At 38.5% G+C, this 27,961-nt stretch overlaps 1 pseudogene; it reads right to left on the minus strand.

Moving 5' to 3' along the window:
• Positions 1-5,435: 5,435 nt before the first annotated feature.
• LOC137234881 (DNA repair endonuclease XPF-like) lies at positions 5,436-27,412 on the minus strand (annotated as a pseudogene).
• Between the last annotated feature and the right edge of the window lie 549 nt (positions 27,413-27,961).

The following is a 27,961-nucleotide window of genomic DNA, read 5'->3' on the forward strand; positions in this document are numbered from 1 at the left end:
TTCGAGGAATATATAAGATCCAAGTTGAATGAAAGTAGTATTAATGACGAAGTACAAAAAAATATTCGTAAAAACTGTCAACTATTTTTAATTGAGTTGATAAACCAGTTACGACAACGCATACTTAACAATATGAGTTCTCTACAAAAGATTAATTTTTTTTCTGCTGAAAATTCGTTGGAAGTTTCAAAACCAGATTTATTTTCTTACTTTGAAAAAGAGAAGTATAGTTATTCTTCAAGTCAGATAGCATTAATAGAGCTGCAGTGGCGAAAACTTATAACTATACAATGGAAAAATATACACTCCACCATTGAATTTTGGTCGGAATTCCGAGAATATAAAAATGCATTAAACGAACCTCCTTTTTTAGAACTTGTCGAATTCATATTTAGTTTTTAGTATTACCACTCAGTAATGCGGAGGTTGAAAGAATTTTTAGTGGCATGAAAATTCTGAAAACTAAATTAAGGAACAAACTAAAAATTAAAATGCTTAATGCGCTGCTTAATATTAGATGCTCGTTAAAACGCTTATCTAAATGTAATGATTTTGAAATTACCGATTATCTTATATCTATGGTAAATAGCCAAACTTTATACGCAGACTTAAGCTCTTCTGATTCTTCAGACGAGGAATATTTTATATAAATAATTAGTTTGTAATATTTTTTTATGTATATACACATATGCAATCATTTAAAGTAATTTCATGTGCTAGTCAAGAAAAATGTGCCTGATATGTTTTGTAACAAGAAGTTAAAAATAAAATTTAATGAATTTACCAAAAAAATGTCTGGCCTTTTTTAGCTTCCTTTTTTTCTAAATTTAGCCTTTTCTAACTTTTTTTCCAATCTAGCCTCTTTTTTTCATCACCTGGCAGCACTGGTCACCAATCACCATCACCGCTAATTGACGCCATTGGTCGCGCTAAGCCATCCAAAGCAGTGGGGCCAGACGGCATAGCCATGCCGATGCTTAAAAGCCTAGGGAAAGAGGGTTTCAAATATTTAGCGCATGTCTTCAACATGTCTCTTTCCACCTTTGTCATACCCGAGAAATGGAAAATGGCCAAGGTGGTCCCGCTACTTAAGCCTGGGGAACCAGCTAACATAGGAGAGTCGTATCGTCCGATATCTCTCCTATCGCCAGTAGCAAAGATGATTGAAGCCATTTTGCTCCCTTATTTCCAAGCAAATTTGCAGCTAGCCTCTCATCAGCATGGCTTCAGAAAACTCCATAGCACTATCACCGCGCTAAATGCCATTAGCAACCAGATAAATTGCGGTTTAAATCAATACCCCCACCATAGAACAGTACTCGTAGCGGTAGACCTATCAAAAGCTTTTGATACGGTCAACCATGGCTCGTTACTGCAAGACCTGGAAGGGTATACCCTTCCCCCATGTCTTAAAAGGTGGACCGCAAATTATCTGGGTGGTCGGCAGGCATCGCACAGTGTTTCGTGTAGAACAAGCTAGCTGGACAAAATTATTTTATGAGATTTTCCGTTTCATATGCAGTCATATATTTACAACTACGTAATTTTTTTCAGCCATATGTTCTTTTTTATTTTTTTGCCAAAATTTTACTTCATATGCATACATTTGCTTATTTCATATACAGTAACGCATGTCAATAAGTGATATAGATCCAAAAAAATTTAAAAGACGTAAGAATATTACTTTATTGTACTTAAATTGAATGGACTAAAAATCTCAATACTCTAAAAAATTCTGAAAATACCGAAAAAAATTAAAATTTTTTATGAAAATTCGTCGAATTTTTCAAACATTTTTTAAATATAATTTAGTTTTTGTTATAGATCGTGACAAATTTTCTTATGGGAAATTAGTTAAAATAAATTTGCGAAAGCGGAAAATTGTAAGAATTGTCCAAAAGGGGTGTATATCTTATTTATGTGAGTGACTGTACATATGTACATACATATTTTGTATTTATTTGAGTATTTATCCTGGCACTACAATTTTTACAAAATTATTTTATAATAACAGTCAGGAATGTAAAAGTGAATTACAATAACAATAATAACAATGTAAATAATTAAATTAATTATGTGAAAATTACTTATTACAAAAACTTAAAAGTAAAGTATCATACAAAGTAGAAAAGACAATAGATTTAAATTAAATAAAACCTGATCCAACAAGAAGTTATAGGGTAGGTTATCTCTTATAATTATGTTATTATTCGCTATCATCACTTTCATTCGATGAGTCACTTGTGGAATAGTGATGAGCATCAGCAACACTACTGTGAAAGCTTGAAACAACTGGGGTATTTATTGACTCCTCAACATTATCGGGGGACAGTAAATTTAAGACTTTTGAAGTCAGACTTTTAAATTTTCCTAAAACTGTTAACTAAAAGATCCGATGTTATAAGCAACATATTCATAAGGTCTCTATTCGTGGCTTCACGCGACTGCTTTTGTGTGTTATCATCCCTGAATCGTCTCAAATCTTTGTTACCGGCTTCCTGTGCTTCCTCAGAAAGTTGACCAATATGTAAAATTGCTGTTTTTATAATATCAGTACTATGCACTAGGATTTTATGAACTGTAACAGGCATATTAAACCATGGATAGAGAGCTATGTATAGTTTTTAGTCTCGACCGCACATTTTTCAAATCTTTGGAATGAACAAATGCGTGGTGGCAACGGCGCGCACCCACGTATTTGTTAAAGATTAGGTTAAGGCGAAAAAAAAGGAAGAAAATAAAAACACCAAAAAGGGTTTCGTATTAATACAAGGGAATTCACAGTGTTTTTTATTCAATATGTATAAATACAACAAGTGTTAAGGAAATTTATTAACAGATGTTGTGAAAATGAAAATGTTAAAGATATTTTTGGAAATTATTTTATGAATTTGACAACTTACGTGAACGGGCGATTACGTGTTCCTTTGCTTGCTGCTGGATCAAAAGAGACGAGACTCTTTTCCACATGAGCCGATGAACCCACGATACAGCTCCTTCGTTGGGTTTCCCGGCAACAAAGTTGCTGTACCGCGGGCTCACAGCGGTAAAAATCTAAGATACATACGTACCACCACTCACACATGCCTGTGTGTATTAGTACAAGCATATGTAGGTGGTAGTAAACGGAGGAAAATAACTAAGGAAATTATGTTACGAGGGAGGGGAGATATATTTAGGCCTGTGGCCTAAACATACCGGCCCCCTTGCCGTAAGCAACAAAGAAAAAATTAAAAAAAAGGGATGCCACGTAATCGCACGTCCAGTAAGGCGCTGTAACGAAAGAAGGCAGTGCAGATGGGGACTGCAAGCACTGCACGCCAGATGGTTGACCTCACGTTTCGCTCTCCTGTGGAAAGAGAAAGAAGTTATTAGATATACGTACGTGGTTTTAAATTCCGTGCGCAGGCTCCTGAGACTACCAACCCGAATACGGTCGGTTGGGTCAGGAGACCGCCAACTGTTGTTGCTGGCGTTCCGCTCACCATCATTTCGGCGTATATATCTGCGCCGAGTGTAAGCCGAATTGGCGATGAGCGGTAGAACTGTGGGTCGGCCAGCCGCATGAATTGGAATGGAGCGGCAATCTTTGGATCTACATTTTATGGCGGACTCAACCGATAGTGGCTTGCAACAATGCTGGCTTGAGTGGTCAAGTGTGTGGATGACCCGAATTTCCCGCGAAGGATTATTGTGCATTGCCCTGATCCTTGACGCTCTAACTGTAGGTCGCGCACCAGCTCTGCATCGACAATTGTACTTGTGGCGCAGGGATCGACTATAGCTCGAACCAAATGCAAGTGGCCCCGTGATTCGATCCGTACGACGGCAGTCGGTGCGATGGGCACAAATGGTCGCATGATGGGTGATGGGGTCGTTGTCTGGGATAGGCGTCCCGTTCGGAAGCCGGCTGGTACGCCTTGTAATAGCGCTCGTCTACTGTCGACTTTGCTCGCGTGACTTTGATATGGCGCGGTTTTGTTTCGATTTTGCCTCGTTACGCGTTTAGCTGCTCTGGGCCGACCATGGGCAGCGTTTCCCTTCGATGATGTGGTATGGAGTTCGGTGTCCTGCTGCCGCCAATTGTCTTGTTCTTGTCGTTCTTTCTTGAACTTTTCCGCCTTCCGTTCATGCTGTAGCAGCGGCCGAAAACTACGCATCCCAAGATTGCTGGTTGAGGGGTTTTGTTCGGCTCTAGCCATTTCTTCTTCCAACTCTGCCTCCTCGACTTGTTGGGCCCAATACTTAGTTGGTCCCGATAAGTGGATCGACAACTCGTCGTCCGATTGGCTGTCGTCGCCGACGACAATGGTTTCTGCGCGTGCAGGACGTTGGTCCTCGAGGTGAAGCGTAGTATGGTGCTTCTCGTTACACCTTTTGCATCGATATTTACTTTTGCAGTTGTCAACGCGATGAAACGGCGACAAACAATTGGGGCAGTATTTATGTAGTAGGACAGCCCGTAACCTTTCTTCGGGCGACTTGCTTCTGTACTCCGCGCAGAGCCTCATGCTATGGTTTCTACCGCAGAGCTGGCAGGCGACGTCGAAGCGCTTGGCGCCCCCCTCTGACTTGGCCAATAGAGTTTCGTAGCGGGTCATGATCTGAAAGAATGTTGATATCATTGATCATGCCCAAATTGAGGTTGGCGGAATGTTGTTTGGGTGGCGTAACCAAAAAAAAATTATCACTAATATATTATCAAAAAAAAAAAAACATTTTATTGAAATAAAATTTAATTGAAATAAAAAATTAAAGGCCATAAGTCAATACTTATGCGCGCAAAGAAAGGAAGAAAGACTGGATTTAGCACGCATCCAAGCGATGTGGCTGTTGCTTTAGCGCCTTTAGTACATTTTGTAATTTATTTTATGTCGGTAGTTGTCGCCGAAGTAGTCCTAACAAGTTATTTTTGAACTGTGGTGAACTTTGTTTTCACAACAAGTGGCCTGCCACCACACGGAACGGTTAGAAACCTGGCTGAAAAGGTCTTACAGAGTATCACTTCCACCATTCAACATTATTTTTGACGTGTATTGTCGATAATGTTGCGATTCGTGGAATTAAGTATTTTAAATCTCGACCAAATGAAAGATTGATCGAGATATGTAATACGCGACATGTGTTGCGTGTAGCAACGCGTAGGGCATAATGTCGGTAACACAGTGCATTGACAGTCAGAAATGGAGTGTAGTGATTTTGACTAGCAGATGTCGCTCTTCCATTTCCTGAATGAAAAAATGTCATTCATTTAACACGCGGCGGTGAGTACACTCATAGACTTGGTTATATTTTTATTAATTAATTGAGTTTCTTCTTTTCTTTCCAGATTTTCGCTTCATGGAAATATGTATAAACGGCCTTTTGGAATTATATATAGCATATTGGGATTATTTGTGCCATTCAATTCGACACGAAAATATGTTGGCTTTATATTACTCCCAAGAAAATATGTTTTTGCTTTCTATTGGTTTGGCAGAATAATGTTGCATTTGTGCACATTGATTGTATAAGCGTCCGGGATTTAGTGAACCAATTAAGTCGGAGATTGATTTACGTTCAACACAAATATCTGTGTGAGTATATAGTCGCCAATCGTGATAGTAACTTGTTGCACCTCCATGCCTGGTTTATGTATTAAACATGGCAGATCAGAACGGAATTCACGCATATCTACGATAATTTGGCTGAAACAAAAGGTATGAGGCTCGCTTGACCGCCTGCTTCACGCCCAGCCGCATTAGCCGCGTCCACGCCTTCAGTTTCTGCATAGGCTCTATACAACATGAAAGCTTCATCTGTTTTGCCATCTTGGTACCCTGGTATAACCATTACACGCTTCGTTTTAATAATCATTCTAAATGCTTGCTTCTCACGTCGCCAGATAGTCAAATACGATTGTTCTTCTACGGTGTGCGCATGTAAAGGGAAGGATACATGCGTCCGATCTTTCGGAGCGCGCCGTTGACGCGCTTCCCATCTTTCCAATTGTCTTATTGCGGCCACATTACAATGATACATTATAACATACTGTGGTTGTATTTCATCGAGTATGCGATTGAGTGACATAGCACCCTCTCGTTCTGGTTTGAATGTTTGTATGCAGATTAGTGGTTGTTTACGTGCCGCCACAGCCGCAGTTATATCCAGGTGTTCTAGCTGTTGAAATGGCTCGAAACCGAGGTATCCATAATAGAGGTCTCCGTAGCCCCGCTTGCATTTGCATCGGCGCCAGCATAAGTTAAAGTTTCGTCAGCATCACTTAATTGTGTAATAGTTAGCATATAACTTTCTTGAAAATATTTTGCTGCAAGATCTTAATCACCATTAGCATCAGTCTACAGCTGCGTCAGCTCATCCATAGGGGTGCTTTGTTCTGAGTCCGAAGCTTCATTCTTTAGAACGTCATTTTCTTTCGCATTTGGTTGAGTGCTATTCCTCTTTTGTGTGCTTGTGTTTTTGCCGCTGAGAGTTTTCTCAAATTGCGTTAGTGCATTTACCATTTCCTTAACTTATAGCAATCAGCTAGTTTACCGATTGGTATCTCATGCTGCCTTGCAGCAAATAAGAAAAAGCGTTCACCACCTTGTGTGAGAAATAGACGCAATTGAAGGCAGGTACGTGTCTCATGACAAAGTATTACGACTTTGGGTGGCACTTACGCAGTCGGGACGTGAACGTTTCATCTCGCCCGGTATTTCAACTTTGAGTATTTCAGCTAAAATTTCCATTTGGGATAGGGTTCATATTCAAACTCACCTTGTGCATTGTTAACGCGCTCTCTAGTTAAATTGAATATTTGCTCAGCTGAATCTAAAAACGTCCAACCCGAATTACGAAGCGCATACTCTGTAGTGTGATAACGTTTGGTTAGTGCATATGCGGCCACTGCATCATGATATGTATTGGAAATCATAAGATTGCGTAAAATTTTCAAATCAGCTACTATAAATGTAGTCTGCGAATTCAATTGATGCCAAATACAATCCAGTTGAGCTTGCTGTATATTATGAAATTTTTTGTTATACAATTCTCTACTGTGATCTCTTCCAAATCTTCCGGTCTGTTTATACGCTTAATTTAACGCACTAACAATTCATTATATTAAGCAGATGTGTTTGTATTAGCGTCATGGGAACAACTCAATAGTTTGTGCCTCATGAGGCTTCAGTGATTGTTGTACAATAGCATGAAAACGCGTCCAAATAACTAATTGTTTTACAAACAGATTACGCATAGTGCACTCAATATGACTAAATCCACTTGTGAAAGCTTCGGCGCTGTTGGAAAATGCTTTATAAAAACAGTTTTATTACTCATACGATACGACACGCAAAGCAAATGCTTCTTGACAGGATTCAATAATGGTGTGTGCGCGTAGCACAACGATGCCCGTTATTAGCTCACTGGGTGAACGACGCTTTAAAAGATCAACCCCTAGAATTCGTGTGCCTATGAATTGAATGCCGTCTTCCAAGTAAACGCGTTCTCTGTCCGTAACTGTGTACGCTACTTCATGTACATATTTCTGTTCCAATTTAGATTTACAATAATGCTCCTCCCAATCTGAACAATTCATTACAAGCATTAAATTGCCTGGATCGCTGTACACCTTTAATATATTTGTAAGTACGCTATCGTAGTGCAAACCCTTTGCGCAAACTAGCAAACCATCAGAGTTCACCATATCCAAAAAAAATCAGCTGTTCATACTCGAGCCTTTGTACATATATCCTTATGTTGGAGGTATTCTTCAGCGGTCACGATATTTGCTAAAGTTTCATCATCGTCTTGGAATCCAGATTCCTCTTGATTTGTAATGTTGTAAGATTTGCTAACCTTTTTTATTACACCGGCATTTTGAACTCATGCTGACAGTTTGTATTAGATTAAAGATACAAAAATATAATTAAGTAGAACTAATGCAAAATTTTGTGATGAAACTTGACAACTTGAAATGGGCCTAATATAAAGGAAGTAAAATGAGGTAACTGGAAGTGTTTACGTTCTAAAGAGCAATTTGGTTTCTATTTTAATCCAAAATCTTGCACGTAATGGATCGCTGTCGAAAACAGGTTCCACGACTGAATTTACATTGCTGAACCGAACTCAATAACTTAATCGTCAGCTTTCTATCGTCAAGCGATCTTTCACCACTTTTCTATATGCCACCGCTTTGGCATACGTCGTACGAAGGCGAAACTTTGGGCACTTAAAAACGGCCTGCTATACCGGCAAAACGCTCATAACCATTGACAATTGATAAGGTGCTGTTGCAAGTTGTGCTGCTAAACATTCTTTATATCTAAGTGCCGACCAGGACAACGCGCGCTAGAACCGGAGGTAGCGGGTGTCGATAGAGCCAAGTCTGTCCTACATTTGCCGGTGGATATCACACAAAGGAAGCGTAGGTGTGTATAAAATTACATCTTGGAGGTACTGAAGGCTTATTAATATAATTATATTCTTTTTTTCTGAGGGAAGATTGTGTAATCAACATGGCTAACTTATACAACTCTTTCGCTATTGCCCGACGATGGCAACGTACCAACGTCAGAAGCTGCAGTGCTGCATTATGAAATACAAGGAGCGGTTGAAGAGGGACGCTATTATATGGATATCGTTCAGGTGAGTAGTAGTAAATGACGATTCGAAATCTCTCGCGGTAATGAGCCATAATGTTGGTCAGATACGCCATCATCTCGTTGCAAAGATCCTGAGCCAGATTAATTTGTTGATTTCTTGCCTTTTACATGCTCTCTACGCATAACTTTTTTCCAAAAATTAGAAAAGAACCATGAATTTAAATAAAATGGCCCAAGTCGGGCATGCTTCAAATTGACCTCAAGTTGTTAAGTTACCCGAGATGGGTGCAGCTTTTCTTCTTTTCAAAAATTCTTTATCCCGATTTACAGAAAGAATAAACGAAGTCAGCGATGCCAAATTCTTTAGTAGGCTCCAGGGGTTTAGATACTCTCTTGAAATGATTCTCAAAGCATACTTAAGTTGAAGATAGATGTACGTATGAGTAGGGTTTGAAAATGCATTTTATTTGCTTAACTATAAAATAGCGTCTGAAATGTTGATTTTGATGCTTAATACTTCAACACCCAAGTCTCCCGGTTCTAGTATGTTCCAAATAGTTTGCGAAATTTCTTTGGTTGGAATGCAATGCACATAAAGGATAGTGTGCAGAAATCTGAGTTAATACCCTTTTGTGTTAGTCACTTTATTTTAGTTTAATGTTCCGCTTTTAATTGTCTTATGTGGAAAATATTAGGATATTCAAATTGGGATTTAAGTTATTCGGACCTGTTCTCCGGAATCGAAAGTATTTAGCCCATTAAGCACAGATCATTACATTATTTTCCCCAGAAATAAGTTTTATTAAATTATTCATTTTATTTGGAAGATTTACTACAACGTTTTGCTGGACTATTTGTTTATTTAGTATAATAAATCTCAATTTGAAAACTCCGATCAAGAATTGTCCCACCCAAGCAAAGCGATTCCGGTCGAAAGCAAGCCGACGTGTTCTCAATTTCCATCGATCGATTCTTTAGCGTTTTTTATGCAAAATTGCAATTGTCTTGTTGCCTCTGCATTTCCGAAAACCATTGGTGCTGGCATTTTGTTCAAATTTTTGCACAATTTTAATTTAACTAAAAACAAAATAAATAAAAACAGCTGTTTCGCTTTATTATCGACTCGATATGAAAATGATACGAAATCAGCTTCGAATCGATTTGTTTAAATCGGAACTGAGAACACCAAAAAGAAATCGACTCGGAATCAACTCCGCCTGATCTTTCAAAGCGAGTCGGAATCCAGAACAGGCCGGATTGCTATTCAGAACACCTCCTTGTGTTTCTTACAGCCAACCCAATATAAACGCACCCAAGTAATTTTCTGTCAAAAAATGTCTCATGTACATACAAGTTATATGAGAGCAACCCAAGTTGAATTTGCTGCGTGAAAACCTAACTCGATTTCCAATTTTTGTTCGGCGTGACATTTAGATTCGACGTTTGCACACATGCTTTACATTGTCGCAACGCATGCTTATTTGGGTTAGGGCAAAGAACGCCGTGCGGTTTTATTGGGCCGGCTTGTTAAACATTTATTTGCACTTTTAAACCTTTACGACGTGTACCTTAATTTTATACTCGAAAATACTTTTAAGTTTGAATGTGTGGTTCATATGGCAATTGATGTTTGGGGTGTGATTGCTAATTCAATTGTATTCTGGGGCAGATAGTGAGTCTGCGTTAGGGTATGTTGGCCTTGTTCAGGGGAATGAGAGCAGGGTTATCGGTGTGTTGGCCTCATTCGGGATGAACGAGAGCTGGGTTATTTGGAATAAAGGGATATGGACTATTAAAGTTCATTTTCCTTGTCGTTGGGCGGAAGTAGTACCAATTTCGCGATTGGTCTCGTAATTTGTCCCTTCATTGTATGAACGTCAACAACACGTACACGGTTATCGGAACCTGGGTGTGTGTTGACGACTCTCCCCATTTTCCACTCGTTCGGTTGTAGGTTATCCTCCTTGATGACGACTAGGTCCCCGGGTTTTAAGTTGGATTGTGGATGTTTCCATTTATACCGTTTCTGGATCTCGGTGAGATATTCCGATTTCCATCTTTTGCAAAAGGTTTGATGAAGGGCTTTCATCTTTTGCCATCGGTTTACAATTGAGGCAGGGTTTTCACTACAATCGAGTTCAGGTGGAGCTAAAAGATGGCCGCCTACGAGAAAATGGCCTGGAGTAAGCGGCTCCAGGTCGGATGGGTCGTTAGATGAGGGACTTAGAGGTCTCGAGTTGAGGCAGGCCTCAATTCGATATAAGAGGGTTGTAAACTCTTCTAAAGTATATTTATGGTCGGACGCGATCTTTTTAAAGTATGTCTTAAAACTTTTTACCCCCGCTTCCCACAAACCTCCCATGTGAGGAGCGCTTGGCGGTATAAAATGCCATTTTAAAGTGTGATGGCTATATTTATTCAATGTTCCGTCGCTTGCTTCACGCAGAAATGCTTTAAACTCGGATCGTAAAGATCGAGAAGCTCCGACAAAGTTAGTACCATTGTCGGAGTAAACGTTTTTCGGACAGCCTCGTCTGGATATGAATCTGGCGAAGGCAGCTAGGAAGGACCCGGTACTAAGATCGTTTGTCGCTTCTAGATGGATGGCTTTCGTCGAAAAGCAGACAAACAGGCAAACGTATCCTTTTGAAATTCGACATCCCCTCCCTCGGTAGGATTTTATATCGAATGGTCCCGCGAAATCTACCCCAGTGTTAGTGAAGGCCCTAGTAAAGGTGGTGCGCTCTTTCGGAAGGATCCCCATAAGTTGCGTTTGCGTCCGCTTCCTGTAAATAGTGCAGACTTTACAGTTGTAGATAACCGACCTTATCATGACTTTAACGCGTGGGATCCAGTAATGAGTGCGGATATGACGTAGCATCAGCTGGTTCCCTCCATGCAGGGTGGTCTCATGAGAGGATTGGACTATAAGTCTGGATAACCTGCAAGTATAAGGAAGAATAATGGGTTGATTTTCATTATGGGATATGTCTTTCGATGCCCCAGTCCGCCCCCCCAGTTCGAATGATGCCTTCGTCATCTATATATGGGTTCAGGGGTAAAATCTCACTCTTCCCATTTATTAGTTTTCCTGACTTCAAATTTGCGTACTCTTCTTGATAATGTTGCCTCTGGCATATTGTTATTAATCTTCGTGTTGTTTTTTCTATTTCGTCAGGAGCTATTGAATGAGAATCCATTTTAAAAGAGGCTTTAGTTGTTGGGTGCGTATTCTGGAAAAACTGAAGAATATAGGATATAACCCGCAACGCCCTCGGTAGATCGGAAAACCTATCCAGAATATCAAAGTTATTTTTGACCGAAGTTGTATGAACTTTCACCCTCTTTTCCTCCATATTCGTATTGTAATCTTCTTCTTGTGTTTGCCAATTTTCGTTGTCTTCTTGTAACCAAGAAGGTCCCTGCCACCACAAAGAATTTTCGATTAGATCCGAAGCGAGGAGGCCTCTGCTCGCCAAATCTGCAGGGTTTGACGCAGAGTCTACATGCCGCCATACTTTGTCTCCAACTTTGTCGATGATTTTCGTTATTCATGTGCCACAAATGTTGACCACGAACATGGTGGTTTTCGGATCCATGCCAGTACTATAGTCGAATCTGTCCAAAGGGTTACTTTAATGTTTGAAAGTTGCATATTTCTGGGCGGAGGCATATACCCCCAAATTATGCTAGGCGGTATCAGGAAGGACGTGCTAAACACATTAATAGCACAGGAAACGGTGTTCGGCTGGATTTTGACAGGCCGGACAGATGCGGTTGATACAAATAAGACCCTAGTTTCATATTTCAATGAGGTCACTTTTGATAAACAATTGGCGGCTTTTTGGGAGATAGAGGAAATTCCAAAGAAAAGGAGCATTAATAACGATGACACTTACTGCGAGGAGCTATACAAATCCACAACAGTTCGGAACAACGATGGCAAATACGTAGTCTCCTTACCCTTTAGGAAAGAGTTTAACTTAGGCCCCTCATTAAGAAGGGCGTGCTCTCAATTCTATCGCAACGAGACACGACTTGCGAAAAACCCAGTCCTTCAAACGGAATACAATAGAGTTGTATCCGAATATGAAACTTTAGAGCACATGAAACAAATAGGCAATATTTCGCCAGACTCAAATGACTGTTACTTCCTACCTCACCATGCTGTTATAAAGGAAGGAAGTACAACGACAAAAGTCAGAGTCGTATTTAATGCATCTTGTCCTACCACTAATGGCAAAAGTCTAAATGATGCCTTATATCCAGGTCCGATTCTTCAATCCGACCTGACAATTCTTATAATACGTTGGCGGCTGTTCAAATACGTATTTAACAGCGACATAGAGAAAATGTATCGCCAAATATGGGTCAATGAAAACCAAACAAAATATCAGCGAATCATATTTCACAAATGCCCCAAAAACCCAATTAACATTTATGAATTGAAAACGGTAACCTTTGGGGTTAATTGTGCTCCGTATCTTGCGATTCGAACGCTGCACCAACTAGCTGATGACGTGGAGACATCGCATCCAATGGCAGCAGATATACTGCGAAATTGCATGTACGTTGATGACGTACTCGCCAGTGGACACAGCATCGAAATTGCAATCAAGGCAAGGGACGAAATATCATTGGCATTGCAATCCGCAGGTTTCCCATTGCGAAAATGGACGTCCAACTGCAAGAAAATCCTACAGGGTATACCGAAGCAACACCTATTAAGCGAGGATTTTCTTGAGTTTGAAGACACCAGCATGGTAAAAGCACTCGGTATCAGGTGGAACGCCCATTTCGACTACTTTTACTTCACAGCGAAACCCTTTGACAATAACCACGCCGTAACAAAAAGGTCAATACTTTCTGCGATCGCAAAACTTTTCGACCTTCTATGGCCGACTCTATAATTTCTACAAGTAGGACTGCGCCGCAGAGTTCCTGTCGTGGCAATGATATGGTTTTGACCGGGGCTACTCTCGTTTTGGCCATCAACAGGTTGGTGAAGACTTGATCCTTTGTTTGTACCCTCAGCAAAACAGTGGCGGCATATGCTTTTTCCGAGGCATCGCTGAATCAATGTATTTCGACATTGTCCTTCAATGTGTAGTGAACCCATCGCGGTATGCGTATATCGTTGATCTTTTCGTAGTCCGTCATGAATGATTGCCACCGATGTAGAGTAGTTTCAGACACATCTTCATCCCAGCCTGTCCCTTCCAACCAAATATTTTGCATTATTATTTTGGCTACAATTACGACGGGTGCCAGCCAGCCAAGAGGGTCGAAAAGTTTTGCGATCGCAGAAATATTGACCTTTTTGTTACGGCGTGGTTATTTTCAAAGGGTTTCGCTGTGAAGTAAAAGTAGTCGAAATGGGCGTTCCACCTGATACCGAGTGCTTTTACCATGCTGGTGTCTTCAAACTCAAGAAAATCCTCGCTTAATAGGTGTTGCTTCGGTATACCCTGTAGGATTTTCTTGCAGTTGGACGTCCATTTTCGCAATGGGAAACCTGCCGATTGCAATGCCAATGATATTTCGTCCCTTGCCTTGATTGCAATTTCGATGCTGTGTCCACCGGCGAGTACGTCATCAACGTACATGCAATTTCGCAGTATATCTGCTGCCATTGGATGCGATGTCTCCACGTCATCAGCTAGTTGGTGCAGCGTTCGAATATCAAGATACGGAGCACAATTAACCCCAAAGGTTACCGTTTTCAATTCATAAATGTTAATTGGGTTTTTGGGGCATTTGCGAAATATGATTCGCTGATATTTTGTTTGGTCTTCATTGACCGATATTTGGCGATACATTTTCTCTATGTCGCTGTTAAATACGTATTTGAACAGCCGTCAACGTAGTATAAGAATTGTCAGGTCGGATTGAAGAATCGGACCTGGATATAAGGCATCATTTAAACTTTTGCCATTAGTGGTAGGACAAGATGCATTAAATACGAATCTGAATTTTGTCGTTGTACTTCCCTTCTTTATAACAGCATGGTGAGGTAGGAAGTAACAGTCATTTGAGTCTGGCGAAATATTGCCTATTTGTTTCATGTGCCCTAAAGTTTCATATTCGGATACAACTCTATTGTATTCCGTTTGAAGGACTGGGTTTTTCGCAAGTCGTGTCTCGTTGCGATATAATTGAGAGCACGCACTTCTTAATGAGGGGCCTAAGTTAAACACTTTCCTAAAGGGTAAAGAGACTACGTATTTGCCATCGTTGTTCCGAACTGTTGTGGATGTGTATAGCTCCTCGCAGTAAGTGTCATCGTTATTGATGCTCCTTTTCTTTGGAATTTCCTCTATCTCCCAAAAAGCCGCCAATTGTTTATCTAAAGTGACCTCATTGAAATATGAAACTAGGGTCTTATTTGTATCAACCGCATCTGTCCGGCCTGTCAAAATCCAGCCGAACACCGTTTCCTGTGCTATTAATGTGTTTAGCACGTCCTTCCTGATACCGCCTAGCATAATTTGGGGGTATATGTCTCCGCCCAGAATTAAGTCGACTAGCTCATTGACAAAGAATCTTTTGTCAGCCAGTACTAAGTCAGGGAATGCTTGCCTAGTCATTGCGTTTATTTGGCAAGTTGGAAGATTCCCTGTTAATTGTGGTAAAACCAGCATGATCGTATTAATCTCGAATAATGGGTCTGTTGGTGACCGCAATTGTATGTTGCACGCTTCTTTTACTTGTGCAGACATTGTGTTACTGATGCCCGAAACTTGGGCATGCAGGCGTTTGGATGGCAGATTCATTCTGCGCTTTAGTTTCTCGGTAATGAATGAACATTCAGATCCCGAGTCTATTAGGGCTCTCGCCGAATAGTCAACATCATTAAAACGAATATTGACCTGAGCTGTCCCTAGTAATACCCCTTTATTTGTGTTTGCGAAACATGAGTTCACATTATTAATCGGAGCGTTTTCTCTTTCAGCATTGCGTCGTATTTGAGCTTCCCGTGAGGTAGATGCTCCGATAGTGTCAGGAGTATTTGTTGGTTTTGGCTGACTCGAAATATGAAGCAGCGTATGATGTCTTAAATGACATGTGGCACAGTTCATTTGACTGGTGCACTTTGTCACAGAATGGCCAGCAGAAAGGCAGTTTATGCACCCACGGCTGCTCTTAATTTGTTCAAACCCTTTATTGGGTGTTAAACGTAAGAGCTTTTCACACTTTGAAATTCGATGTGCAGGACTTTTGCACATCTTACATGTAGGTTTGGCTACTGTTGCACTTGCCTGGTAGGACCCTAATCGTTTCGACGATGTATCTGCCGAGGAACGAGAAGCATGTGGCTTAGAGGGTTTTGAAACCGTATCCCCTCTTATATCTACGACAGTTTCCAACGTTTGAAATCTGCTGGATAAGAATTTATCTATATCTGCCCATTTTGAAATTTCTGTTTTATTTTCTATGGTTTGTTCCCATAGAGCCAGTGTGGTTTCTGGCAGTTTTGTGGAGCACAAATACGTTAGAATTGCATCCCAGTTTGATATGTCAATCTTGTGACATTGAAGCGCTGAGATACAATTGTTTATTTCACGTTGCAGTTTTTTAATGGAGCTACCGCATTCGCTCTCAACTGCTTTTAAACTAAAAAGAATTTTTAATTGGGCATTGACAAAGATACGTTTGTTTTCGTATCGGTCACATAAATTTTTCCACGCTGTATCGAAACCGTCTGTTGTTAAGGAACACCGTTCCACTATCTCTTTGGCCTCCCATTGAGTTTTTTGCCTTAAATAGTATAGTTTTTGCACTGCATGGAGTTTACTATTATTAATATATATGGCAGTGAACATGTCCCTAAAAGACGGCCATGAAATATAGTCACCTTTGAAAATATCCGTATCACATGCTGGCAGGCGCACATGATATTCCATGTTATCTGAGACATCTACATTCTTATCTTTCTTTTCAAAATTTTCCAAAAGCTCAGCTATTGCCGCCTGACACTTTAGGAAGCTGAAATAGCACATTTTATGCTTCTTCTTGATAGCCGATAAGTCCTTTGAATCAAGCTCTGATGAACCTAAAAGCTTTTCGTAATAACTTTCCACAGGAGAGCCAAATGTGAGGTCAACCATCTGGCGTGCAGTGCTTGCAGTCCGCATCTGCACTGCCTTCTTTCGTTACAGCGCCTTACTGGACGTGCGATCACGCGGTATCCCTTTTTTTTAATTTTTTCTTTGTTGCTTACGGCAAGGGGGCCGGTATGTTTAGGCCACAGGCCTAAATATATCTCCCCTCCCTCGTAACATAATTTCCTTAGTTATTTTCCTCCGTTTACTACCACCTACATATACTTGTACTAATACACACAGGCATGTGTGAGTGGTGGTACGTATGTATCTTAGATTTTTACCGCTGTGAGCCCGCGGTACAGCAACTTTGTTGCCGGGAAACCCAACGAAGGAGCTGTATCGTGGGTTCATCGGCTCATGTGGAAAAGAGTCTCGTCCTCTTTTGATCCAGCAGCAAGCAAAGGAACACGTAATCGCCCGTTCACGTAAGTTGTCAAATTCATAAAATAATTTCCGAAAATATCTTTAACATTTTCATTTTCACAACATCTGTTAATAAATTTCCTTAACACTTGTTGTATTTATACATATTGAATAAAAAACACTGTGAATTCCCTTGTATTAATACGAAACCCTTTTTGGTGTTTTTATTTTCTTCCTTTTTTTTCGCGTTAACCTAATCTTTAACAAATACGTGGGTGCGCGCCGTTGCCACCACGCATTTGTTCATGGTGTTCATGGCCTAAACAGGATATTTATATTGTACCCAGATGCTAATGCGCGAAGGAGAGTGTCAAATATTTTGATTAGCGTTACATCCAACCCCGTAATCTCAGCACTAGCCAAAGAATTTTCGAAAAACCTACGAGCAGTGTTGCCGTCATTGGTATTGCCGAAACCTGGTTTTGGTTTATCTACTATGAATCCAAGTACACTTTTAAATTTATTCTCGATTATGTTGGAACGTAGCTTTACACTATTTTTATCTGCCTCATTCCTAAGCTGACATTTTTTACTTCGAGGCGATAACTTAGGTGAAGCAAGCATTCAAAACATGTTATCCATGCATGGAAAGTAGGCAAACCAAAACCAAGATTATCTCGGTTAGGCGTAAAGTCCCGTAACTCATTATTCATATCTTTTGGAATAGCACCACAAATATAATACTTTTGTGCGGAAGAAGTTTCAGTCAAAGTATTGCAAACTTTTCCGTCAATCATTGTTAGAAGCATATTGTGGTTTACGGAAACTTCGTATTCTTCGAGCATGTACTTTGTTGGCAACAACGCATTTATCCCCTCTAACACTTTGTTCGTTTCAAAAACAATAAAATCTTTTGTTTTTTTTTAGAAAAATAAATTTAATTGGACGACAATACATGGTAGAAGAAGGTCGAGGATTCTGCCAAAGAATGTTACCTTTTTCATCCTGTAAGTGAAGAGGAACGAAAGAAAATATAAACAAAAACTCATCAGTGTCAGAACTGCATGTAAACTTTTGCTTATATGTGCTATGGCCAGAGCTTTCATTGCAACCCCACTTGCTGATTAAAGTATACGTCAAGTTTATAGGTAATAAACCAACAAAAACTTCTTGATTTGCTAAAACTAAACGCTCAACATTTTTATCTAATACGAACTGGACTTTAATTTCCGCACGTGTTTCACCCACATCAATTTCATTTGGATAGCATTATGCCTTAGCTTTTCTTAGATTATAAAATGATGGATAAACCTTATGGCCTGCCTTGATGCTCCACTTCCGAGTCGTTTTGTACACATGAGTCGTCGACTTGCTATCTCCGTAGTATGCTAAAGCTTCTACATTGCTCAAGCATCTTGCATCTGGCTCACATGTCATCTTTTTGCCGGACATTTGAGTGGTTTCCTGTGATTGTTTTATAATGTTAGCAACATTTCTGTTGCCGGACCAGGACTTCTAGATTGCAAGAGGTCATCCACTCGCTCCTTATGTCTTCCAGAAGTGTTCCAATTTTGATCCAGCTTCGACGAATATGCCGATATTTCTAAGCTTAAATTTTTTGTCGAATACTCGGGTGCTTTGCTTAAACCGTACTTAAGTAAAACAAAACTCAATAATTCTTTATATCTGGTTTCCTTCGATTGTTGAAACCAAATGTCAAAAAACTCCGTTCTTGGTACGGTTATAACTAAACTGCTTTGTGTTGTTGATTTTCCGACAGGGTGAATAGGTTATGATTGCTGTGCTGCCATCTTAAGTGTCGTTGATCACATTTGGGCAGTATTTATATTAAATTCAGGTATTGGCGTAGATGCTACCAAATTGGGTTGTTTTGTGTAGCGTTCCTGTGTGGTTATACCTGCATTAGGATTGCTACGAACACTACAGACTCAATCAGTCTATATGAGGTCCTCATGGACCGGCCAGTTCAAGCTATGATTGCTTTGTATGTACCTGTTTTTTGCCTTGGTGACTGGTGCGGTAGGTTGTGGCAGGTTGAAGTCAGTCATCTTCGCCTTTTTGCTTTTGGTGTGCTCTTGTTCGCCTTGCGCGTGTATCTTTGTGTGTTTTATGGCTACGTGTTTATTCCCTGTACCTGGGAATTGGTTTTGCCGTTTTTAGATCAGCTTTAAAGGTTCAAATATCTCGTCGGAGCTGGTACGTGCCTACATCCTCTTTTATATGTAGAAATAACTAAATCTACAAAAAAAAAAAATTAAAAATAGATGTGCAAAGAATTCGCAATGGTTTTTTCTTTCGACTATTAGAGAATACTTGCGACTATAACATATGTAAAATTTAGCACGGATGTATGTAACTTTTTTGTCCCTAAATTTAAAAACATAGAGAAAAAATACCTTTTCTCCTTAATAACGGAATGTTAAATATATTGAAAATACTCTAATTGCGAAAGAATTACTATTAAAAAATTTTGCTTACCTTCGAGCTTAGAATCCATCAAAAAAATTATATAAAATTATTCACTCAAAAGAAATATGAAGTTTAATATTCAAAAATAATTCTGCAAATTAATCAATCCATTTTACGGCCACTCCTGCCTTCTTACTTCAATTACTCAATATATATGAGAAAAAATATCAAAACAAAAGCAAAAATCCCGTTATCTTGTTTGTTTTCTTTCATTTTTCGTTACACCTTTCTTGGAATAAGATCTTTGTTTTTGTCCAGCTAGCTTGTTCTACACGAAACACTGTGCATCGGTGCAATTAAAAACGAAACATCAAAACCAAGGAGAATTAAACAAGGGGTGCCACAGGGTGGTGTCCTATCCCCACTTTTGTTTAATTTCTACATATCTAAGCTACCTTCACCACCGGAAGAAGTCACAATCGTTTCCTACGCCGATGACTGCGCAATAATGGCCACAGGCCCAGGACCAAAGATCGATGAGCTATGCATTAAAATAAACGGCTACCTCCCTGATCTCTCCAGTTGTTTCGCCTCGCGAAACCTGGCATTATCACCGACTAAATCCTCCGCGAACTTATTTACAACATGGACGTCCCAAATTTCGACCATTTTGAACATCCGCGTCGATGGCACTACGCTACCGACTGTCCTACACCCCAAAATCTTGGGTGGACGTTTGATCAGGATCTACATTTTGGTGAGCACGCAGCCGCAATTGTTCCGAGAATTCAGAGCAGTAACAAAATCCTCAAATCCCTCGCTGGCAGTACCTGGGGAAAAGATAAAGAAACGCTCATGACTACATACAAAGTAATTAGCCAGACGATTACGTGTTACGTGTCACTCATATGGTCGCCAAGCCTAAAAATGACCCACTGGAAGAAGCTACAGGCCTGCCAACATATTGCTCTCAGAATTGCCACGGGCTGTCTTCTTATGTCCCCAGAACAACATCTGCATAATGAGGCGAGAATACTCCCCATCAGGGAGAGACATGAGATGCTGACCAAACAGTTCCTGTTGAATACCCAGAAACCTGAGCATCTGATTGATGAACCAGCACCGCCTATGGGCTTAAGGAGTCATCTCCGTAAGCATTTTGAAGAAATATGGCACCTGAGAACCCAGCCGTATGAAGCGAAAAAACACAAGCAGGTGTTTGGTGAACTCCATAAACAGGCGTCCGACCTTTATGCCGGGAATTGCCCGGTGAATGCAGTACTTAAAGAAAATTATCCAAAACTCGCGGAAGAGGAACGCATGGTCCCCAGGGAAACGCGTGTCACTCTTGCTCAACTTCGTTCTTGATACTGTAACAGGTTAAACTCTTACCTATCTAGAATCAACCCCGACATACAAAATGTATGCCCGCTTGCAATGTGTCCCCAAATGACACCAACCATCTCTTTAATTGTAATGTGGAATCAACGCCTCTAACACCCCTTTCCTTATGGTCCACCCCTCTTGAAACGACAAGTTTCCTTGGACTCACGTTAGAGGATATTGATGACAATTTGTGATCGGTCGCGGCTGTTAGGTGGGGCGAAGCATTGCTACAATAACAACAACACTCCCCGAAGGCTTTGGGGAGTGTTACCGATGCTGATGGCCCTCTGCCGGTAGATGCGGTACGTTCCGGTAACAAAGCCACTATTAAGGTACTACTAGCTAGACCATCTCGGGAACGATTTATATGACCACATTAAACCTTCTAGGCCATCCCGTCCTCCCCACCCCTAGTTCCATGAGGAACTTGGGGTCGCCAGAGCCTCGGATGTCAATGAAACAGGATTCGCCACGGTTAGGTGAGTTGACAACTGGGTTGGAGAAGCTATATATTGTGCTGGCAACCCCTGGAGAAGGTTGGATTTACCCAATTGAGGCATGCCTTTGGTGTATGATTAATGCCTTGCGCTGACTATAATCTACTTCAATTCTTACATGTCGATAACTACATGCTTTTTTTATTACAGACTAGTTAAAAATAGAAAATAATTCAAGCTTAAACTTATATAAGCTGTCATTAAAATTAATAACACTACTGAATCGATTTGCTAGATGTATAGTCCTAGTTATAGGTTCATTCATAGCATAATTCGTTTTATGAGTTATTTCTATAAATAATCTATTATGCCGAAGATCACGCAGTAGAATATATGGAGTGAATAAAGTATATAAATCAGAGGAATTCGTGCTAAAGTTTATTACATTATAGGCAAGCATGAGTGAGATAAAAGTTCTTCCGTTATGCAAAGCCTGAAGACCAAGCAATTTGTGACTGCTGGTATATGATGGGAGGCTGTCTGGCCAGTGAAGCATAAGTAAAGCAATTTTGTAAATATTTTTGGAACTTTCTTAATTTTATAGGAGTTAGATTCATAAAAAGGATTCCATATTATTGAGCAATATTCAATACCACTTCTGCCCAAGAATATATAAAGTGCCTTCAACGTCATAGGGTTCTTAAAGTCACTGGTGTTACGTCTACTGGACCCAACCATTGCAACAAATTTTGAAACAACGAAGTCAATGTGACTAGAAAAGTTTGGAGTCAAAAAGTACACCCAAGTCTTTACTCCCTTGACAACGATAAAGAGATTTAGCATTTAGTTTGTAGATAAAGTATGTGGCGGTTGTCTATATGGAATAAGATACAACACAGCATTTGTTTGAATTTAAAAATAAGTTATTGTCTTCGCACCATACGGAAAAAGACTCCAGATCAAAACCGTTTGAAATAAAATAAATAAATAAATGTAAGGCACGATAACCTCCCGACGAGCTTCTCTTCCAATTTACGTCGTGCTCCCTTTTTTTAATTTTTCCTACAAATTGGCGGGACGAGACCTACTTGTTTTATGCCGACTCGGAACGGCATCTGCGATCAGATGAGTTTTCACTGAGAGCTTTTCATGGCAGAAATATACTCGGAGTGCTTGCCAAACCCCGCTTAGAAAAATTTTCTTCTAATTTAAAAACCTTACTTATTTCTAAAATTTTGATGTTGCTTTGCCCGGGGTTTGATCCCAGGGCATTCGGTGTGGTAGGCGGAGCACACTACCATCACACTACGGCGGCCGCCAATAGTTAGAAATAGTTTGACAAATAAATAGTATTTTTTGTGAAATATATAGTTTTAGTGTTATATTTCAATCATAAAAGGGGAGGAGTGATGGGGAAACATATTGAGTAAAAAGTGCTAAGTCAGGAGAAAAAATTTGTTTTTGCTAAGTCATAAAATAGCTGCTGGGTTAGCATACATGATTTTTATTTATCTTTTTCAAAGCTTCTACACTCAAAAGTATTGCAACTAAGGTATCCTCATTCACAGTTTAAAAAAAAAGGTTATTTCAAAATTATTCAGTTTTTTGCGTCTCCTGTAAAATTCGTAAAAAGTGACTTAGTACATTTTCACATTAAGCTAACGATATACATAAAAAATGATTTGGAGCCTTGAAAATGAAAAAAATCGTTTTCGATCAAAACAAGTCCCAAAACCAAAAAAAATTTTTTTTAAACTGTTAATGCCAACGCATAACTTTAAGTGGGATAGGAGCTATGAGACAAATTCGTTTTCATCGGCAATACTTTTGCACGTTTCTGAAGAAACCCTTAAAAAAAATGGCGAAAAAATAAATTTTTTCACCAAAACACTCCTCAAAACACAACAAATATTTTTTTTTTTTTTGTGATTTTCCGGTCAATTTATTTATAACATTTACTAATGCTTACATAGGCTCTTTTGGCCAGTAGCGTTTGGTGCAAAAAAAAAACAAACTTATTTCACCATTCCAACCCGACGTTTCGCTAGTCTCTCTAACTTTTTCAAGGGCGATCTGTGTATTTTAATAACAAAAAGCAATACATTAATATAAAAAACAGAAAAGGCATAAGTGCGTAACATTTCAATATTAGTAATCACAGTATTACATACAAACAAATATCCCAAACAAGAGGCAAAAAACACTTTGAATAATATAAAATGATTTATATAGAAAACTCACATAACACAAGTTTACAAATTTAGGTCAACTTTTGGATCTGAGCAGATAAGAACGATTCTTAACTATACTTGATATGCTGAATACGAATCTGCATTCAGTTTTTTAAGATTGATTCTAGTTTCAGAGTTGTCGCATGATAGCACCATTGTGCTGTTATAGCAGCTTTTAAATAGTGCCACTGCTTGATAAGTCATTTCAACTGTAACTGTCAAATAAAATAAATGATTACAACAAATAAAAATGCAGAGACAGTGTTGCAAAGTTGACTCAAAGTGTTTCTGTTACGTTTGTGGTTCTTACATGATTATAAAAAGTGGCAAAATAATAACAAATGGGCTCAAAGATGCGTATCTGCACTACTTTGGTTTCAGAATAGCCGACACTCATAAGTCATGGATACCGAAATTTATTTCAACAGGTAATTGGTATCTTAATTGGGATGCAATCTGGATTCACCAAATTTTGTGGTTTTTTATGCTTGTGGTATATCCGCGCAACTGAACATCATTATGTGAGAAAAGAATGGCAAAGTCGTACTCAATATGAGCCTGAACAGCAAAATGTCTCCGCTGAACCACTTGTAAATCCACAAGACATTTTCCTGCCACCTCTTCACATTAAATTAGGCCTTATAAATAACTTCGTCAAAGCATTAAACCGTGAATGACCGGCTTTTCAGTACATAGTCAAGTTGTTTCCTAAATTGTCATATGCAAAAATCAAAGAAGGAATATTTGTCGGACCTGATATTAGAAAATTAATGGCTGATAAAACATTTACAAAATGTTTAACGCCCGATAAAGCAGCCGCATCTTGTCAAAATATCGTTCACCACTTTCTTGGTAATCCCAAATCCCCTAATTTTAAGGAAATTATTGAAGATATGTTGGAAAATTATCGAAAGATTGGAGCTAGAATGTCTCCAAAGAAGCATTTTCTGCATTCCCATCTCTATTTTTTCCCCGAAAACTTGGGTGATACGAGCGACGAACAAGGAGAGCGGCTACACCACGATCTAGCCAAACAATTGAAAGACGATACCAAAGATTTCGGGATAAAGCGACTACTGTTGGACTCTAATACGCGAAACAGATACTAAACAATACAAAAGGCAAAGTTCCACCAATCTTCATTTCTGATTTGTTACTTTTAAATTAATAAAATGAATATTATTTGACAAAAATCTTTAAAAATGAATTTATTGACTGTATTAAAAACTAGAATCAATCTTAAAAGACGGAACGAAGAATCGGATTCAGCGTCATAAATTGTCTTAAAAACTACTTTTAGTTGTCTAGATTCAAAACCGTGTATACTTGTGTAATTGGACTATTTAAACAAATTTCATAGAACTAAAATTATTTTCGGTACCATTCCATAGTGGTATCATTGTCATACTAAAAACGAATTAATGTTAGAGACAGAGGGTGTAGGCAGCAGACACGTCATCTTCCTTTATGTTTCTTGTTTTTTCTCTTCTTTGCAATATTCGCAGGCTTTCTAATGTGTACCTGGCTTTTCCTTGATTCTTGTGTTTTGTAGATCAGCTGCGTGCCCAGTTTGTGTTGTGTGTTGACATAATGCTGTGCTTTGTTTTTTCTTTCGTATATCTTCTTCTTGTTCTGCGAGCCGAACTCCTAGTGGCCGTTTTGTTGTTCCTATGTATATTTTTTCTTGCATTCTTCATTTTCATTGCCTTCACATGTTATTTCATATATAGCGTTGTTTTGTTGGAGCTTTTCAATAGGGCTTTTTGTTTTTGTGAATACCGTCGATAATGTATGATTGGATTTGTAGGCAAATGCAATTTTGTGTGTGTTGTTACTTAGCGTTTTGCTGAAGTTCTCCGTAAGTTTAGGTATGTTTGTTACGCTAAAGTATTGTTTCTTTTCTTTTTCTCTTTGTATTGTTATTTTATTTTGTTCGTTTTTTATTTCCATTATTTTGTGATCAACTAGACTTTTTATTAGAGTGCCCGGATAATTATTATTTTTAAGATCGCCCTTCGGGTTGGAATTCTGAAATAAGTTAATTTTTTTTTTTTCAAAAAACTGTTATCGCCAAAGTTTGGAGCGGACAATTTTGAGTCGGACAGGGTATACATGAAAATTTTAAATCAAATGAAAATGTTTTAAGTAGGTCATGAAAAAAACCTTAAAAATCAAAGAAAAAAAGTCAAAAAACTCAAATTTTGCAGGCTCGGAAATTCTTTTTTTGGGTATGCTTAGTGGAACTTTTTTTTCCTGAGCCCAAAACATATCGAAAAATCGATGGCGCGATATGGGTTAACTTTCGTCCATGCAAATCAACCCAGCTTAGTACACATGAAGACCATCCACGTAACAAAATATTAATAACTCAAATATCCAATTGCTAAGTATGCACTTCTGCACTGAATGCACATATTTGCTTATATCGGTCAATTATTCACGCTGACTGATACACTTTGTCCATATACATACATATGTACTCATGTACCTGAATATGTAGGTCATTCCAATATGCTTACTCCGCATACAGGAAATATATACATTTTAGTTTGTAAGTATTAGTATAAATAGGTATAAGTAGAATAAGAATATTTTGTATAAAAGGGAAAACAATTTCTAAATAAAACTAATTACTACTCATGATCCAAATCTCACACTTCATTGTTTTACTTATTTACATGGCGATCCTGCCAGTCTAGATTAAAAATCAACAAAACTGCTAAGGATCTAGCTGATCAGAGATCCTGCCAATTTTTTTTTTTTTTGTAAGTATAAAAACTAATAATCCTGCCGTCCTGGCAAAAGTTGAATTTTTGAATTTTAGACACGCTGAATCATTGCATTAAACAAAAAGATCCTGAAATAATAAAGTTACCGGTTAAGGAAAGAAGACGCACAAATACGAAGGACATTACAACGTAGATAACGTCATGCAGATATTGTAAATACAAAGATCATTTAATACGACTTCATGAAGAAAGAACAAACAGCAATAAATCAAGAGGATACGGCTAATGACTGGCAGCAAATGCATAAATCGAGTGGAATAATGTGACTGGCAGCAGCAAACCGGCAGGAATTGACCGGCAGCACGACTGGAAGCAAGACTGGCAATCTAAATACATAATTTAAATTTTAGAAAAAATTTGGAAATCCTCGATTTCTGCTCAGAACAACTTCTTTTAAGCACTAAAAATGTTAATAAAATGTTTCAATTAAACATTTCTTTGAAAATTGGCACAAATTGAGCCTGAAAATAGGAAAATATGAAGGCCAAAATGGCATAGAAATTAATTTTTAAATATTTCGTAATTTTAATTAAATAATTAAAAAAAAATAAGTCACAAATTCTTATTTAAGAAAAATTGTTAGTAAATTAGAAATGTAAAAATAATAACGTTTTGAAGAAAATTTTAGAAATAAATTTTGTTTTAAATAATTTTTATAATGCTAATTAAGTAAGGTAAATTAACAAAAAGTCGTAAGTAAAATGGAATGCATAGGATAAAGAATAATATCAAGCAATTTTATTAAAGTATAAATTTAGTCCCTTTTTCATAGAAATAAGAAAATAATTAAAGGAAACTTCAAAATGTCTTGGTGGACAAAGATAGCACACGGAATTATGAAAGCGATTGCCTGATAAACACCAGAGAACAGAATAGTTAAATATGAGCCACCAGTCGAAGTAGATACGAAAAATATTCCAAACATTGCAGATGTTTAGTTAGCAGTTTTAATTTGCGCATTCATGCTATTGATCATTACAATAGCTATGATGCTCAAAAATTTCATGAAGCATAAGTACAGACAATTAAAAAACGTTCAAGATCGTATCTAAAAATTTTCCAATTGAACAAGATACAAACATCCATTTTAGTACTTTATCAGTTAAAACTCAATCTGATTTTGAGGATAACCTCAAAATGTGTCAATCGACAATAAAGACAGCTTCATTAGCACTGTCTAAATTCAATGGAAAGTGCTTTAAGTGCTCTTGATACCTTTGAAAAAATCAAAGAAAGTCATGAAGCAATAGCAAAATTCACAATAGATACCACAGTAGTTTCCATGGAAGTTATCGAAATAACAACTATGAAGGCTGTCAAGGTAGAATATGTATACCATAGCCCTGACAAAATAATAAATTCTCACAAAATAATGATTGATTAAAAATCTGGTGTCGGTGGAAGTTTGCAAAATACCAAAAAACTAAAAAACCAGCCAATAATAACAACAAGAATGACAAATAAGATCAAGCAGAAGTATAGCTGGATAAACATGAACAATTACATAAGAAAAGAAATAAAAAATTACATCCACTGTAAAACGAATAAAATTAATAGGCATATAAAGGAACCAATGACAATAAGGGAGACACCTCCGAAGGCTTTTGATATTGTACAAATCGATATATTCGGACC

Source organism: Eurosta solidaginis, chromosome X, assembly GCF_040869045.1.
Source record: "Eurosta solidaginis isolate ZX-2024a chromosome X, ASM4086904v1, whole genome shotgun sequence".
Classification (NCBI taxonomy): domain Eukaryota; kingdom Metazoa; phylum Arthropoda; class Insecta; order Diptera; family Tephritidae; genus Eurosta; species Eurosta solidaginis.